The sequence below is a fragment of the Euprymna scolopes genome, chromosome 34, assembly GCF_053919585.1.
Source record: "Euprymna scolopes isolate OS-2025 chromosome 34, ASM5391958v1, whole genome shotgun sequence".
NCBI lineage: Eukaryota > Metazoa > Mollusca > Cephalopoda > Sepiida > Sepiolidae > Euprymna > Euprymna scolopes.
In genome coordinates, this window is record NC_136515.1 from 38,427,060 (window position 1) to 38,446,695 (window position 19,636).

The window sequence follows — 19,636 nt, forward strand, 5'->3', positions numbered from 1 at the left end:
AAAGACTAATAGATAACATGTAAACGGCAAAAGATAAAACACGCCAAGATATAAAATAAGTCTAGATAAGTGATCTGAAGGTATCTACACACACACACACACACACACACACACACACACACACACACACACACACACACACACACACACACACATGTATTTGAAATAATTGAAAAAATAATTAAAAAAATAATAAACGTGTCATTTATAATCGTGCAAAATAAAATGTTTCCTATTTATTGATAAACGTTAATATCTTGTTAATTTCGATAAAAATTAATTGTTCTTGTAAATGCAGCCGGTAAGAAAACAAAAAGAAGAAACCAATTTGTCTTTTAGTTTATAAATAGATCACAACTTGTTAAAAATGAAGTTCGTCCCTCTAAAGGAAGCAACATTTGAACGCAAATGCTAAAATATTTGTCCCAGACATAAACAATATTTCGAAACGGGATTATTTCTTATGCTAAAATCAAATGAATCATTTAATTAAAAAATAAACGATAACAAATAACAGTTAATTAATAGAATATATTTTTTTCAAAACTAATATGCAAATCAGTTTACCTTGCAACCTTTATCGCGTATAAATGAGTAGTGCATAAAAAAGATTGGACGTGTATGGTGTAAAGTTGAATTAATTTGAAAAAGTTTCCAATGTTTCCATGAAACCAAAGGTATCAATGGAAAACCAAACAAAGCCATCGTGTTGATTGAAATTTAAAACATACATATGCTTTGGAACACATGTTTTTTCTTTTAAGACTGGAAATGACCCCCCTCTCTCTCTCATATATATATATATATATATATATATATATATATATATATATATATATATATATATATATATATATATATATAAACCAATGGGTCAATTTGGCTAAAAGTTTGCATGGACTTTTGTTATAATATGATGCAGCGAACTAAGTATTATGATACCCGTTCGATGCAGTCAGGTATTACTAGGCATTAGTATCTAATTTTAAAAAAATGTCACAAACGTAACCATATACAACCATCAATTTAGCATAAATACTCATTTTAAGTCAACCGGCTGTAAATTTTGCCTGTTTTTAATTGAGCAAAAGTCTAATATAATGATGAAAACAAAAACTGAATGAATAAAAATATTTATTCGTCCGTGAAAAAATTAAACAAGGAATTATAATAAATCATTATTTTCGAAATTTTGATGGATAAATAAATATTGTAATTTATTAACTTTTTATTTTTATCATCAATTTTTCTTGCTTTTTAATTTTTCTGTCTAGTGCAGTTGCAGTGAACCTTTTATTATCTCGATAGGATCTAATATAATGATATATATATATATATATATATATATATATATATATATATATATATATATATATATATATGCGCATTATATTATATATATGCATTATATTATATATATATATATATATACACATTATATTTTATATATTACGCATTGTATTTTATGTATATATATATATATATATATATATATATATGATATTGTGTGTGTATATATATATATATACGCACACACATTATATATATATATATATATATATATATATATATATATATATATATATATATATATATATATATATATACACGCATCATATTATATTATATTATATATATTTACGCGAATGAATGAGTCAGTGTTTAATCGTCAATTCGTTACCGGATGAGCCAAGTTTGGCTAACTTTGTGTCTGAATTTATATATTAATCCACAACAAATAAAGAAACAAACGAACAAATAAAAAGCCTGCAACAAAGTTCGACCGAATGGAGAGATTAAACATTCATAAAAGTAATGCCAGCTCTGAATAAGTTGACAATCGAAATAAAGATTCTGTTTTGTTCTTACAGACATAAAATAGAAAAGAATTTCCTCACCTTCGATCCCGATCTTCTGTTTGACTTCTAAATCGAAATAAACCAAACTAATTAATAAGCCATGGTTTATGCCTCATCTGCAATTAGACAAAGAAGGTGCTTCGTCCCGATCGCACTGTGGCCTTTCAGCATATCCAAGAGTTAGGTTTGAACGAGCGTAGGCAATACGTAGCGTTGCGTCGTGTCCTCTGTTGTAAGTAAATAATAATTCAAATTGGTAACATAAGTAAAGACGAAGAAGAAAAGGAAGAAAGAGAAGAAGAGGTTGAAAAGGTCGTCACTTGTATTTGACGAATTTGTGATGCTCTATTGACCCTCACGAGATACCGTCGAGAAGATAGGGAAGTTTATTATTATTATTATTTTTTTTTTTTTTTTATTTATTTTTTTTTTTTTAATACTGGGTTATTTCAGCCGAAACAATGACATCGCCTCGTTGTTTTCTCGCTAACTGTGACTTCAGGTTTTCTGTTTTTTCTTTTTCTTTTTTTTTTTTTTTTTGACACTAAGTCACACATTGAACCGGTAACAACGCGCATAGACACAAACACGCTTTTAAAGGGATTGTTAGAATCTTAAAAACACCTCTCGATTGAAGTTTCCGAAATAGCAGGTGAATGTCTGGTATTCAGCAAAATGCCGCATTTTCGGCAAAAAGCTAAGAAAATAAATAAAAAATGATAGTTTTAAAACTAAATACACTATATTTTACAGAAAGTATATATCTATATATCTAAAAGAAAAAAAAGTGAGAATGTGTGCGTGAGGACACTTCTTAACCTATATACTCAACAATTTTTTTATCTACAGACTTGAAATTTACTGTATAAGGTATTCAGATATATGGAAAACTTTTCAATCGATTTTCTATTAGAAAAAAAAAGGGATGTAAAGGCATAAAAATTGAAAAATTGGTACTCCGGGGTCATTGGATTTTTATTTGTTTGTCAACTGTTTCACGACTGCGCATGTGTGAATCGTACACATTATGTCAAAAATAAGTGGGTTTAAAAACACTTTTAAGGATTGTGTCAAGCTAGCATATTGGTTATCGTACTTTACTCACTGTCTTTAGATTTTAGTTTCGATCGCTGCTAGTGGACTTTTTTTTTACTTTAGGTAAGAAGTGAACTGTTTAGAAAAAAATAATACTCGCCTTTCCGTTTGTTTACTTCATTTTTTTTTTAAAGGAATTTAACGTAATATTTAATACCGGGTATATATTATATATATTATATATTTTATATATTATGTAATATATATTATATATATTATATTGATTTATTATATATACATAATATTATATATTGTATATATATATATTATATATATAAATATTATATTTATATATATATTCTATATTTATCTTATATATAAATTTATATATATATATTATGTATATTATATATTATATATATATTTTATATATTATATTTACATATATATTATATTTATGTACATATTATATTTATATATATTATATTTATATATATAATATTTATATATTATATATATATTATATATATTATATATTTATTAATTATATATTATATATACATAATATATATATATAATATATATTATATATATTATATATTTATTAATTATATATTATATATACATCTGAATGTGTGTGTGTGTGGGTGGTCACGAATAGGCTCCTACATGGTTGACTATTTTAAAAAACTGATTACATATAATGATAGAAGATGTATCGAGACACAGGAATGGGTATGTTTGATCCTGCAGAACGGTGGTTCATTAAAATTGTTGGGTCTGCGTACGTGCCTGGTCCACAAAGTATGGAAAGAAAAGTTTAAAAAATTAAAACAACGTTTATAAGTGTTTTTATATAGATGTACATAAGAATACGTTGATAGGTATGTTTTAACTTACATACGGATGGCATAATAAAATTGTGGGATCTGCGTTCGCGTCTGGCCTCCATATAATGGTAATAGGCACAAACTTTAATAAAGACTTTTCATATCTATCTGCATAAGTATACTTTGATAATTATGTTTCAGTTTGAAGAAATATGGTATGATAAAATTATGGAGTGTTCGTTCGCGCCCGATCTCCATAGAATGGAAATATGTCACAAAGTTTAACACAGAATATTGTGGTAAGTGTTTCAGTGTGAACAGGTATGGTATAATAAATTATGGGGTTTATCTATTTTATTTTTACTTTCATCATATTTTGCTTTGGTTTTGATACCCCCAAATTCGAAGCTATCTCTTTACAACCCTTCCTTTTCATAACCTATCATACTTGAATAAATTAGAGTCCATTTTCTGTAGGCTGTTTTTTAACCCAATCAACGACGGGTACTTTTGCTAGTTATATATATATTATATAAATATATATTAATATAAATATATGTTATATATAATATATATTATATATTATATATATATTGTATAAATATATATATACATTTTATGTACATATATATTATATATATATATTATATATATTATGTACATTTTATGCCCATATATATTATATATATTTTTTATTTATATAATTATATATATACATGCTATGCTCTTTAGCCTACAGGTCTTATTCCCAAATGTATTATATCTACTCTGACAGCCACTTTCTTTAGTAGCTTACGATCACTATTTCTGCCACATTCAATCGTATTTATTAAATGTTACATTATATCCGTTGAGAAACACTATCACAATCGCCACATCTACAGAGGAAGAAGTGCCTTACATCTACAGAGGAAGAAGTGCCTCACATCTACAGAGGAAGAAGTCCCTTTTTTTCTCTTTCATTATTTAGTGCTTTCACCGCTACCACTTGACACCGGGGCTAAACCTACATTTTCTTCGGCTGCTGGGCTTTGATCGTCATTAACTGATTATTACATACGTATACATAACATAATCTTTCTGCTATGCTCTACCTATTTAATGAAGTCTCCCCAACATAATCCCGCTCACCTCGATTGACTGAACTCTGACTATTCCCATATTATGGATTAACACCCCCCTCTTCCTAACGAACGTTTAGTATAAATGTTCAATGGTGTCAGTCCCACACATAAATTGCCAAACACAATTACGGTATAGTATCTAGCCTTCGGCACTTTGAGGGGTTCGTTGGCCAACATTGTCTGAGCTTCTTAAACATTTATCGGGATTTCTGTAAATCACTTATACAGTAAATGCGTACTATACAAAAAGCAAATGGTTTTAATTCACTAGGTCTCATATTTTATTTATTTATTTATTTTTCTCCATGGTTATTTTTTAAAAGTCTTTTTATTTCCTGTACGCATAATTACTAATTCGTTGCCATTCTTACTAAACTAACATTGGAACTTTTTTTTAGTTTGAATACAACAAGGACACCGACGCGTTCACCTCACAACATATAAAAAAAAACTTCGTTTCTCAGGATTAGTACTTAATTACGACATGCACTTCTGGGATTCTTTCTTTAAGGAATGCATAAAACAGCCACAAAAAAAAATTATTCGGACACATTTGCATAGATTACATAATTTATAACAAATGACAATAACACGCTTGTCCAACACACCCAATAGGCCACATATTTGTTTATTTTATTTCTTCTCCAGTCATTTTTCATTTTTTTATTTTTTAGTTCCCATGATAAGAACTATTTACTATTTCATTATCCTTCTCAATAAACTAATACTATTAACTCTTTTAATTTGACGCCGCCGTCGTCGACGATTACTACTACACTTTCTCATTATTACACATAAACAAACTTCGGTTCTCAGAATTAGTACTCATTTACAGCAACATTTTGATGTGCTTTGCAGATTTATTCTGTTAATTATGCAACAAGCGGCGAACATAAAACATATTTTATATATTGCATAGATTTAATTACTTTAAAAGGAAATTCCAGCAGGAAGACTTTTATCCAACAAAACCCGATACGTGTTCATTAGATTTTATTACTTTTAAATAAATGCCAACAAGAAAACGCTTTGCTTTCTAGATTTGATCCATTTATCACAATTTTAACTCTGGTCTTCCACTTAAAATCCTTATTTTATGTATTGCACATGTAAATTCTCGTTTCATGTTTACATTTTACCCTTAGTATATTTTGCGCAAATCTGAAGCTTAACAGAGATTAGAAACATAAACCCAACACTAGAAACACAATAATAGAAATAAAGATGGGGGACTAATAAATACTGGTTTAGATCAATAAAACCTGAAAACTCCTAGATTAGTAAATAATATTTTTGTTTAAATTCAAAAACCAAGTTGGACCTCTACTTCCATTGGAGGAAAACGTAGTTGGGTTAAATAGAATATTTATAAATAGAATACTTATAAATAGGATGTTTATAATTGGAAAAGTATTCAAGACCTTAAATCCTCACGATTGATATACGGAAAAAAATTAGAGCCAACAGCAACCTCAGAAAATTAGGCCTTGTAACACACTTAGGTTAAACCTTTGGAATAAATCAGAAGGGTTAAAATTTTAACGAATAGAGTTACCTCCCTTACAATGTCAAAATTAACAAATATCCGTAAATCAAAATAGATTGGAACGAAGTGAAAAGATAAAAAAGAAAAAAAAATTAAATCCAAAATTAAAAAATGCAAACTGAGCTACCATTGAATAAAAAGTAGCACTTACCGTCTTCTCCTTCAGGAATAAATTAAAACAAAAAACAAACGCTTTTTGAAATTACACAAATAAGTATGCCGATATAATTGTAAATCGCCAATATAATGATTAGATACGAAACTTACACAGAATCAAAACAATATAGTAGGAACGTAAAATATCAAGTCCGGAATTGAGAAAAAAAATAAACAAAATAAAATAAATAAATTTAAATTAATAACTTAGAGAAAAATAGTAATAACCTAAATTAAGTGAACCTAGGTAATTCCATTACCAGGATTGTCCCCCTATTCTGGCGGTATTTACTTGCCTCAATCGCAAATTTAATATCAGAACGTTGACTTTAGAATGTGGACGAGTTTGTGTTTGTCGTTGCGGAAATCAACGGATTCATTTACTCCCTTTTGAGAAAAGGGCAGAAACCTGTCTCTCTTAAAAAAAGGAACAATTAAAATAAAAATCAAAACAGATAAAAAAAAAGGCGAATTTCCAGATGGCAGCGCACTTTAGACGGATCTCATCGTAAGTAAAGCGACCTAAACGCTTTTCTATTTGAAAAGGTAAAAGTAAAAGTTAAAAAAAAAGAAAAACCAAAAAAAAAAAAAACGGAACTTTTGAAACAAATTTGAGGTAAAAAAAAGACGCCAAAAGCAAAACGATGTATTTACGAAAAAAAAAAGATAGCAGTACTTAAAAAGAAAGTGAAGAAGTTAGGACTGCAGCAACACCAACAAGCCGCCATTAATGATGTTTGGATATGAGCCTGACTTCTAAGCTGGGCATTGATTGGTGCACACATTTAATTTCATTTCTGGTTGGTCCAATCAGAAACAATCTCCTGTGCTAGCAGAGCAACTAGTCCGGAGTTTATAAAAGACAGTGCTCATTACGATTCTTTTCGCTCGAATCAATTGCAAACCACTGACGTTAGCCACGTCTGATACTAACATGATCTCCAAGAACCAAGATTATTATAAATATTAGAAATGGACTTCGTCCTTTTTCTATTAGGTTAACAAAAGAAAAAAACTGAAATAGAGCGATTTACGAGTGACGTTAGAAAGGAAATAAAAAAAGAACACAAGGACGAGAGAGAGGGGGGACTTTCGTTCGTTACACTAGTCGTTACAAATGTTTTTGTCCATTTAATTGTTTGTCTTTATTCGAGCTGGTTCGATTTGTGATTAAAACCCATTTTTATTCTTGCTAACTAACAAGCCAAGTTCTTGTTGATTTTCTCAAGAATAACCATTTTCAGCTTTTGCAACACATTATCTACTGAATGGTCTCTAATATAATATGTGATACACCAAGTTGTTTACATTCCAATATGTGATCTAGTCATTAACGATAAACCTAACCCTAACTATAACTAATTATTCAACCGTAACCGTAACTCTTACAACTCGTTAGATGTTCTTCGAATATATAATGGACCAAATATTTGACCTAGCGATTTGTTAGGGTTAATGGTAGATCACATAGTGAATTAAATATCATATGATAGAACAAGGCTATTAGATAGATGACATTCGAAGAGCGTTTAGCATTATCTCCCTTTCCCAAATACAATTATATAGACTCACAGTAGACGGTGTTTTCAGACTTGAGTTGTCTACCTTTTAGAAAAACAAAATGGCGTTACTATTGTAACTAAAAAATGAGCTGCACTGGCAAAATTCAGTTCTTCTTCTGGATGAACTTGGCAGATGCACCCCCCACCACCACCACCACCATGAATCGTCTTGGTTTGACGGCTATTTTTATGAACACATCACACGTAGTGTGTGCTCTCTCACACACGCTCATTATGCTGGAACGTCAGACTTTTCTCTACTTACACACACACACACACACACACACACACACACACACACATATATATATATATATATATATATATATATATATACACATACATACATTAATACGTACACATCTTTATAAACGGATTTTGTTGAACATATTCTCGTGGTCTAAATGTTTATAACAAAAATCATTCCCTGCATTTCTTATATACATTTTAATGGACAGAATTTCATAGAACAATAAATTTCACGTTGTACTTCATGTTGTCTTTGAGTTGCTACTTTGTTTTCATCGGCATGCTTGTATATTTAACACATAAAATATGTATATAAGAGTACCGACCCAAGACGTAACTCACAAGCACAATCTATTCTTTCTCATTTATTGTCCCAGACGATACTATTTTAAGTAAGTTCTTTATTTATTTATAAACAAACCCTATTTATCGTTTTATGTTCTAACGATATTATAAATTAAGAAAGTACGTTTAATGCAGTGATTTTAAAAAAATAGTTTTGTTTATGTTTACATTGTTAACCTACATTTATTTTTGGAAATATAATCAGTAAGCTACGTTTCTTTCTTTTTTTAATATTAATAACATAATTAATAACATAATTAATAACATAATTAATAACACTGAATTTGCTAAACATAGGCATCTCATTATTCTTCATGTCTTCATTTCTATTTCCTTGTCTGTGCTACTCAAAATTCGGAGTTTGTTCACGATCTCAAAATGGCGATAATTCGCCCAACGAAAATTTCGAAACAAATCTCTGTCCAGGCCGCTCAGCAATCCATTCATCATCAACCTGATATGTTTATTTTTTGGAAATGAACATGATATAGTTACTAACGACGAACCTAATATATATATATATATATATATATATATATATATATATATATATATATATATATATATATATATTATTGTTGGGACGATTAATCGGAATCGGAAAAATTGTGCCAATTTTCGATTCTTTTAATATTTTAAGGCTTAATTTTCCATTGTTTTTGAATTATTAGTAAAACTAAACTCTGTAGATTATAATAACATCCAAATAAGATGGAATTTTTTTATTTGCGTAAAAAAACAAAACATTGCTTACTGCCTGAGGCGCCCCGACCGGGTAATGCCAACGGAGTTACTCAGGCAATTTTTACAATTGCAGGAGTGCCCCTCCTTTAGAGGAGCCTGCTGGATCTCCACCTTCCAGCCTTGTGCCACATTTTGCTGAGGTGGGCAGCAAATAAATCTCTACCCCCCATTAGTTCGTCTGATGGGGATGTGTCTCCTAGCGGTTTCGGCTGCAGGGAGACAGGGTAGAAGTACTCGTCAAGGAACCGTTACTTGGCACTAAGCCCGACAGGTTAGGGACCGGAAACCGGCCCAGCACCTCTCAGACTGAGGTACACCGCCTGGGTAATACCTAGCAGGTCCACCCTCCCAGGCCTTGCCACCGAGTTTTCCGATGGAGTAAGTTTATTGCTTACTGCCTGAGGCGCCCCAACTGGGGAATGCCGACGGGGTTACTCAGGCAATCTTTGCAATTGCAGGAGTGCCCCTTCTTTAGGGGAGCCTGCTGGATCCCCACCTTCCGGACTTGTGCCACATATTGCTGTGGTGAGCAGCAATTAAATATCTATCCCCATTAGTTCGTCTGATAGGGGATGTGTCTCCTAGCGGCTTCGGCTGCAGGTAGATAGGATAGTCGTACTCGTCAAGGATCCGTTCTTGACACTCAGTCCGACAGGTGAGGGGCCGGGAACCGGTCCAGCATCTGTCGGACTGCGGTACACCGCCTTGGTACTACCTAGGAGGTTCACCCTCCCAGGCCTTGCCACTGGGCTTTTCGATGGGGCAAGTTAATTGCTTGTCGCCAGAGGCACCCGTACCGGGCAATGCCGACGGGGTGCCCAGACAATTTTTGTTGAGGCGAGAGTGCCCCTTCTTTAGGGGAGCTCGCCTGTTCTCCCCCTTCCGACCTTGTGCCACATTTTGCTGCGGTGGGTAGCGAATAAATAACTACCCCATTAGGAGTTAAAAACATTTTACCCCCCCCTTTTTGATATAATGGAAAACTCCTTTCGGATTCAATTTTGGTTCGACTTAATAAAAGGAAAGAAAAATAAATAAATAAATAAATAAATGAATAGATAGATAAAAATAAATAAATAAAATAATTGATTTTTTGGGGGTGGGGGATTTGTCTTTATTCTCATTGGTCAAAAATAATTAAATATATTGGTATAATGTGTGCAAAAAGAAGCCATTTATTTATACATATAAAAATAAACACTTTTCAAATATATATATATATATATATATATATAAACACACAAAGAGAATCTTATTCAAATGCATATAAACATATATGCACAAAAATTCACAAATATACATTTTCTGTAGATCATAACATCCAAATAAGATGTATTTTTATTTGCGTAAAAAAACAAAACAAAACACAACTTGAAACTTTGCGAAACTTCACTAGCTAATCTCTACACGACTGCAGTTTATTTACAAGGTATCAAAAAATTGTTTAAAATTAAAGAAATATTTTGCCAAGAAAAATAATATCAAGCATTATTGCTAATTAAATAAAAATAGAATGTAAAAAGTTTGTTTATTAACATTTAATTTATTTATTTTATGGGTTTATGCTTAATTTATTTATTTTATGGGTTTATGCTTAATTTATTTATTTTATGGGTTTATGCTTAATTTATTTATTTTATGGGTTTATGCTTAATTTATTTATTTTATGGGTTTATGCTTAATTTATTTATTTTATGGGTTTATGCTTAATTTATTTATTTTATGGGCTTATGCTTAATTTATTTATTTTATGGGCTTATGCTTAATTTATTTATTTTATGGGTTTATGCTTAATTTATTTATTTTATGGGTTTATGCTTAATTTATTTATTTTATGGGTTTATGCTTAATTTATTTATTTTATGGGTTTATGCTTAATTTATTTATTTTATGGGTTTATGCTTAATTTATTTATTTTATGGGTTTATGCTTAATTTATTTATTTTATGGGTTTATGCTTAATTTATTTATTTTATGGGTTTATGCTTAATTTATTTATTTTATGGGTTTATGCTTAATTTATTTATTTTATGGGTTTATGCTTAATTTATTTATTTTATGGGTTTATGCTTTTGTCCAATTGTTTTTTTTTTCCGTAGTTTTTTGTCTGCTCCCTCACTCAGCATTGACAAATATGACAAAGAATGGACAAAACGTATTGAAAAAAACCTTAGCTTTGAATTGAATTTGAAATGAATTCGTGAATTTTCATGCTTCCGTGTGAAAAACTTATAGCATCAAATTTCTTTTGATTCGGCCTGTATCATTTACTTATGCTTAGAATCAGAGATTCCTACGGCGTCTGAAGCCCGATCAAATGTTCAAGTATTTTTCCGCATCTACTGGCCAAATGTCTAGATGACGCTTCTCAGAGAGTTTACAGTTAAAAGATTTCAAACGAATGGGCAAGTTTTATTTTCTTGGAGCCGCTTTGTCTAATCACCGTGTCCTCTGAAATTGCTAATGTTTTATTTTATCTTTCTCGATTCCTAAAAAGTAAAAATTATACCTGAATATTTCACAGTAAATTTATCAAAGTCTTGGATAAAATACATGAAGGGAAAACATTTACAAGTTTGTCAAATTAAAAATAAATTATATCTACATTTAAAAGTACCCCCCCCGCCATGATAATCTACTTTTTGGGGCGACATTTACAAGTTTGTCAAATTAAAAATAGTTTATATCTACATTTAAAAGTACCCCCTCCCCGCCATGATAATCTACTTTTTGGGGCGATATTTGTGAACCCACTAAAAACAAAATTACTTTAGAATTTAGGATAGAGGGTTAGTAGCGTAGGGCAATTATTGAATAAACATCGATTGAAAATAGTTTGTTGTTCAAGAGTTTTTGAAAAAGCTGCTACCCCTCCCCGAAATTATAATTAAAAAAAAATAACTAAAATATTAAGGTTTCTTAAAAACCAAATAAACCCGATTTTTATAAGTTATGAACACGCTTCGTACTACTGTTCTCTTGTTGAGTGCTCCTATTTACTTGCCTCCTCTAGAGGGTAAAGTCAGACACAAGGTCGTTTTTTAATGTGAGTATTATTTTTTTTTTACATAGGCATCACCACTTATCAAGGCCCAGAGATCACTCAAGGATAAGGGTTAAGAGTGCACAGCAGTCAATTGGACAATATAGTAATCGTTAGTAATGGAAATTCTGTAAATTTGTTAACTTAAGTGGAACAGCTCATCAAAAACTTGTTTACGTTGGACTTGAAGACAATCAGATTGTAGTCTGCTGAAACACAGGAAAACGGAAGACAGTTCCACAGGCATGCAGAAAGAAAGAAGCTTTGTTCACTTTGTTCATGGAATGTTTAGGTTTAGGCACAGAGAAAGAGTGGGGGGGTTATTGATAGTGTTTTCAGCTTGATGAGTGTTTCTTGTGAAAGTTTGGCGAGTGTGGGGCATAGATTGAAGCTCAGTCGAGCACTTGCCATGAAAATAACGAGAAAGCAGAGACAAACTCACAACATCTCTTCTGTGAGATAGAGGTTGCAGGGAAGAGAAAAGGACATCTACGAAGCTACGAAGTCTATTTTAAACTCTACCAAAGCAGGACAAGTCCTTTCTAGCAGCTCCTGCCCAGATGTGGCAACAGTACTCCATCCTTGGACGCACCTGGCTCTTATATAGATAGAAAATTGCATAAGCAGTGAGATATCTACTGGGTCGATAAAAGGATTCCACCATTTTCCCAGCGGCCTTGGCAACAGATTTGATGTACGTGTTCGATTTCAGATCAGGAGTAAAGGTCAAGCCTAGAAGCTTGTAAAAACATGAGGCCTTCCCAAGACGAGAAGGATTTCTCTTTCATTGAACGAGGAGAGAATAAGTGAAGTGTAGCACTAGAACAGATACTACACTTTGTTAACGTTTCGATCGTTGTAATCTCCGATCGAAATTCTGTACAGATTCTCGAGTTTTTGAGTTCAACAGAAAAATTCCCGAGTTCAAGAACAGAACAATTAGTATATAAATATTTATTTTAATTGGAATGGGGGATGGAAGGTCTCTTCTTAAAACAATACAACTGTTCTAAAATTTATTTTTAATCGATAATTATTCAACAATTGCCCTTTTTTCCTAGCTGACCTAAATGGCCCTTTTCCCGTTGCCCTTTCTTTCGTTGCTTTTTTCTGTTACCCAAATTTCCTAAATTCATAAATTTAACGTAAAAATATCCGTTTCCGGGCCATTCTAATTGTTTTAAAGCAGTTAACTAAATTTTTTACCACTGACCCCAAAGTCCAATTGCCCAAATCATAAGACCATAAATAATCGCTTTATTTTTCGTATTATCACAGGACTTGGGGTTAGTACACAAAAGTTAAGGAACGATTTTAATAATTTGCGAAAACTTTTCATTCACATTGTTAAAAAACTTGACGGAACTTTTCAATATTAAGTAAAAATTTATTCATGATTATAACTTTTAAGCAATATGACAAATTCTACACGAAAAACGATCGCTTTTGGAAAAAAATCTCCATATTGCAAACTATCAAGAAAGGTAAATTTCAGAAATTTATGATATTTTTAATCACTCTAAAAGTGTAACCAGAAAGTATAAAATAACTGATAAAATGTTAGATGCAAATGAAAAACTGGCAGATCTCCAAGAACATCGCAAAGAGAAGATCGAATATCTGCAAAAAACGTTTTGAAACAACTACATCAATTGTCTGTAAATATAACGAAGGGACACATAATAAGATCTCAGGGAAAACGGTTGATCAAAAATTGCAGGATTGCATGCAAGTATTCCAGCCCCAAAGTCAATCGTTGCAAAGCGAGACCAAAGAATATACCCGAATTATGTAAGATAACGTTATTTGGATTGACGTACAGATCATTTCAACGACGAGTGCAAGTTTTTTTGTTATAACGGCAAAACTTACGAACGCCGTAGAACAAGTGAAGCCCTGTCTTCTCAAAATGTCAAAAAACCCTTAAGTGGTGGCGGCAAAGTGATGGTGTTGGAGATGATTTCATCAGCTGAGGTTAGTCGTATCATCCGTATACATGGCAATATCGATGCTGAGATTAACAAAAGAATTTTACAGCATTATGTGGTACCAAGATTATACCATAATCTCTAGTAATCTATTTTCATGCAAAAAAATGCGCCTTGATATAAGATTCGGTATGTTATAACTATTTGAAGAAGAAAAGAAGAAGAAGAAGAAGAAGAAGAAGAAGAAGAAGAAGAAGAAGAAGAAGGGATCTCCTTAATTAAGAGGCTAGCACATATCCTCAACCTACATCGAATAGAAAATCTTTAGAAAATATTTGAAGAAAGGGTTCAGCAAAGAAACACAAAAAGAAGGATCACCTATGTTAGTTATTGAAAGACGAATGAGAGAAAATCATTACTGGTTTTCGTAAGAAATTAATTAGATCACGTGGTCGAAGATGCAGAGAAGTCATTGAAAATAAAGATATGTTTACTAAATATTAAATTTTGTTGATAGATCGTTTCCTAGCTTTTGTTCGGTTGTTTATTTCCTTTGTTCAGTTTAATCTTTATTTTTAAGAAAACTATTGGATAAAACTAGCGGGACCTGTTGAAATTCCACAGAGGATTGATTCATATGTAATATATTGATGTTGGTATTCTGTAGATGTCCAGCGTAAATGGAGACGCTCCCATATTATTGCAGCTATTTTGTTAAAATTGCAAAGGTATTTATCCAAGCTAGCACGGACGCCCGGCGTAGCCAGGTCGTTAAATACACTTAAATATAATATTCTAATTCTTGCAGATTTCGTATATATTATTATAGAGTTAATGTTCTATAGATTTTTATATATTATAAAGTTGCGATTTAAAAAAAAAAAAATATCTATATGACTTGGGTTCATCAGCTTGAATTAAAACCGAATCCCAAACTTATATATATATATATATATATATATATATATATATATATATATATATATATGCATATATATATACATATATATATACATATATATATACATATATATATATATAAATATATACATATATATATATATAAATATATACATATATATATATATATATATATATATATATATATATATATGTATATATATACATACATACAAGTTAGAAAAGTATTTCATACAAGGCATGAAAATTGTTAAACAAAATGTTTTTACTATAGGCTTTAAAAATAAAGGTACACGATCCAATTTGAAATTTATTTATCTTCAAAGTGCACTTTTATAAATTTTTACAAAGTAAGGTATAAAAATTTAATTTAAATTGAATCAAAAAATTACCTTGGATTTATTTTATGTAATGTACATTCTGTTGCACTTTAAAAAAAATAATTGAAATTTTTTTATCTATATCATTAATTGCTAGATGAAAAATAATGTTTATAAATTGCAACAAAATGTACATTACATAAAATAAATCCAAGGTTATTTTTTATTCAATTAAATGCTATGTATAAAATCCTTTTCTAACTTGTATCTTATCTTTTTAAGATTATATTTTAAAACTCTCCTTCTCTCTAATTCAGTTTGTATTTCTCCTCACACCACAACTCATTTTTGCAACCCCCTCTTTGTATTATTACAGGTCTGAATATTCTCTCTGTTTCAGTTTGTATTTCTCCTCACATCACAACTCATTTTTTGCAACCCTCTCTTTGTAATACAGATCTGAATAATGAAAAAATCTGAATTTTTTAAACCAAACTTTAAAATAACATTTTTAGATTAAATTTTTTAAAACTTCTTTCAGAATAGAAAATCTTTAAAATTTAGTAAGGAACATATTTCATATAGGTTTCATTAACAAATATTCAGTACATAACGAGAAAATATAGATGAAAATTTCAAAAGGACTGTATATCTGGTTACAGTTAATAGTAGTTCTCCCCCGCGAAAGTCTTTGTTATTGTTATTCTATTATTATTATTTAAAACATTTTGTGTCCTGCTCTTTCACGCGAGGACTAATAAAACCAAAACTTATGAAGAATAATTGATAAAATTATTTATAAAAAAAATAGATTACTAAGGTGCTATCAGCTAAAATCGAAACTGAAACCAAGGCTTATGAAGAATTCTTGATAAAATTATTTTTTAAAAATAGATTATTGGAGTGCCATTAGCTATAATCAAAACCGAAACCAAAACTTATGAGGAATTCTTGGTAAAATTAATTATAAAAAAATAGATGACTTAAGTGCCATCAGCTATAATCGGAACCCAAACCGAAATTATGAAGAATTTTTAGTAAAATTATTGATAAAATAATTAAATGACTTGAGTGCCATCACAAGATTTAAGCGTAACACAAAATAATACACACACTATCGTATTAATATATAAATTTGGTAATTTTATAAACATTTACACATTCCATCCTGACCTTTTTTCAGTAAAAATGCCATTACTTATCATGCATTACTTTTAATATTTACGTCTTGTTTTTTTTGTTTTTTGTTCTATGTATTATGGCCTCTACTCTACATATATAAAACATATGCCGTTTTTTCTCCTTCACTCCTTTGTTGCCCCATATCTCTTTCCCCTTTCTTTTAATTATTTACGTAATTCATTTAAATGTCTGGCTAGTTTTAATATTATATAATGTAATAGCATCTGCGTTTGCTTCTGTTTAGAAATAATCTTACATATTAAATAAGATTTGGGACACAAATAATTATATGACCCTGGCAGTAAAAATAAACCCCATTCCTCTTAGTTGAACACTTTAGTTGTGATCACCGGTCAGTGGCTGTATTAAAACCATGTTTACATGTCTCGATCTCGCAGCGAACCTGCTATCCACAGGGTTAACGGTGTTCTGTTACAAGACAATGTTGTAAGTTCGAACCTCTTGGTAGGTAGGTCAGTTGTTTCAATCTATACCGATTAGTATTCAAAAGACAAAACAAGCTCGTATATAATAACATTTAATATATATATATATATATATATATATATATATATATATATATATATATATATATATATAGTAATTTATAAAATATATATGGCGATTAAGCTACACTGAATATTCGGCGTTTCATCCACTCTAGGACTCCTCAGGCTTATGCGCGTATGAAGCAAATAAAAACGATAAACAACCACAGAATTCGCGCATAAGCCTGAGGAGTCCTAGAGTGGATGAAACGCCGAACATTCAGTGTAGCTTAATCGCCATATATATTTTATAAATCCCTAACTAGCTCTACCTACGTATTGAGCAATTTTGAAGTAAATACTTAAAGTTTACGCATAAATCTATACGTTCGTATATTAATTTTATGTGAGTAAATAAAGTAATTATATATATATATATATATATATATATATATATATATAATTCCTCTTTCTCTCCCCTTTTATAATTGTTCCTTTTTATCTCTATCAGTTTTATTCCTTTCATTTAATTGATTGCGCCATCACTTCTCTTAGCATTCGCCTTTTATTTATGTAATTTAATTTTTTGAATAGCTGATTAGTTTAATAGACATGTTGTAATATTGTTACTTACGCATGCTTCCGTTTAGAAAGAATCTCAAATCTTTCGAATATAAAATAACTGTTAGACAATTGTCCCGTTTATTCTACCCTGTAAGGTAACCAATTGAGAGGGAACTATATATATATATATATATATATATATATATATATATATGTAGAGAGAGAGAGAGAGAGAGAGAGAGAGAGAGAGAGAGAGAGAGAGAGAGAGAGAGACACACACACACACACACACGTAGGGTTTTTCTCTTACTGTGGAACAGTGTACAAATGACATTATTGAATAGTTCAAAGCAGTAATTAAAGCACACGTTTCCACACGGAAGTACTTCATCAACTCACACGTTTCACAATGGTTCACCTCTGATTGTGGTACTGCTATCACTCAAGGTCAGCATGCATTCAGCAGACTTATCCGATATAAGTCGAATACAAATAGGCAAAAGTTTTTAGCAGATAGAAATAATTTTAAGAGAAAATAGCCGTAGTAAAGAGAAGGCAATCCGAAGTCACTAGAAAACTCATCGAGTTGTAGAAATTAGGAACTCGCGATTTCTGGAAAATTTATAATAGTATAGTAAATAATTGTCAATCTTCAATCTCCTCCTCTATCCAACAACATTGAGATTGTTTGCCCAACGTTTTTTTTTTCAAACTCCACTTTAGACCTAGCAGGCCACCCCTTCCAAATGTCCTTTTCCGGGCAGTAGCCACACCCAATGATGTAAAAACCACCCTTGCCTTTGTTCTTGATGCCATAATAAATCTAGACACCTCGAAGGTGAATTTAGGAAAACTCGTCCCGGGAAAACTCGTCTCCGGAAAACTCGACCCCGGAAAACTCGTCCCCTTTCGCTAGGTAGGAAAACTGGTCCCTTATTGAATAAATATCGATTGAAAACACATTTTACGGTCGTTCTTGAAGGAGATATCGTTTTTTAAAATAGACAATACCCCACCCCCAAATATTTTTTAAAAAATATTTTACTTGTTTAATGTTTCTTTTTTTTTTTTTTAATAAAATCGATTTTCTAAGTGTCCGTTTTCTATCTAACTGGCTAAGTTCTTAGTGGTTTCACTTATTTTAAAGCGTTTATTATGTTCATACAAAGTTAATTACAAATTTTTTGTTGTTCTTATTTTAACGATGTTTTTGGAGTCATAAAAACAATAATAAAAAACAAAACAAAAATTGAAAAACAGGGAGCGATTCGATTCTTCGTTACTTTTTTGTTTTGTTTTTTTTAATTATGATAGTAAATCAGTAAATATAATAATAATAATTTGAAGGAAAAGTCAAAAGTGCACAGATTAGGTAATTATCACTTTCATTCTAATGTCTATTGATAGATTTTTTATACTATATATTTTCTGGTCGTCAACGGGTTACCATTTACCAACACCTTTTCTTTTCAGATTCATTTGATAGAAAGGTTTATATCAAATGACGCTGTAAATAATAGACGTTGGTCGTGACGATGCCCAGGTACCACATGGCTCTCGCCGAAACATGTCTTGCAAATGTGTAGCCAAATCGTATTTGTATAATAAACATCTTTATACAAATTTCTACACGCAGTCACGCGTATCTCCCAACTGGGACATTGAAAAATCACCGTTGATATGACAGAATGGGACTTATTTTTCTTAGTGGGGGGGGGGGGGAGGAGAAGAATGTGTCTA

At 30.9% G+C, this 19,636-nt stretch overlaps 2 protein-coding genes across 11 annotated transcripts in view; one reads left to right on the forward strand and one right to left on the reverse strand.

The window, feature by feature from the left end:
- The window catches only part of LOC145259180 (solute carrier family 4 member 11-like), a 533,927-nt gene that overhangs the window by 378,797 nt on the left and 135,494 nt on the right, over positions 1–19,636 (reverse strand). For 2 of the 9 annotated variants that reach the window (XM_080116941.1, XM_080116945.1), the window contains exon 1: positions 1,899–2,039. The exons of 5 other annotated variants lie outside the window; for them this stretch is intronic. The gene's annotated coding sequence lies outside the window, so the exon portion shown is untranslated. Of the gene's footprint in view, positions 1–1,898; positions 2,040–19,636 lie in introns of those variants that run through there. 2 more of the 9 variants (XM_080116948.1, XM_080116947.1) reach the window with 2 other exon arrangements.
- Positions 1–19,636, forward strand: part of LOC145259183 (uncharacterized) — a 375,138-nt gene that overhangs the window by 71,199 nt on the left and 284,303 nt on the right. The gene's annotated exons all lie outside the window — the stretch shown is intronic.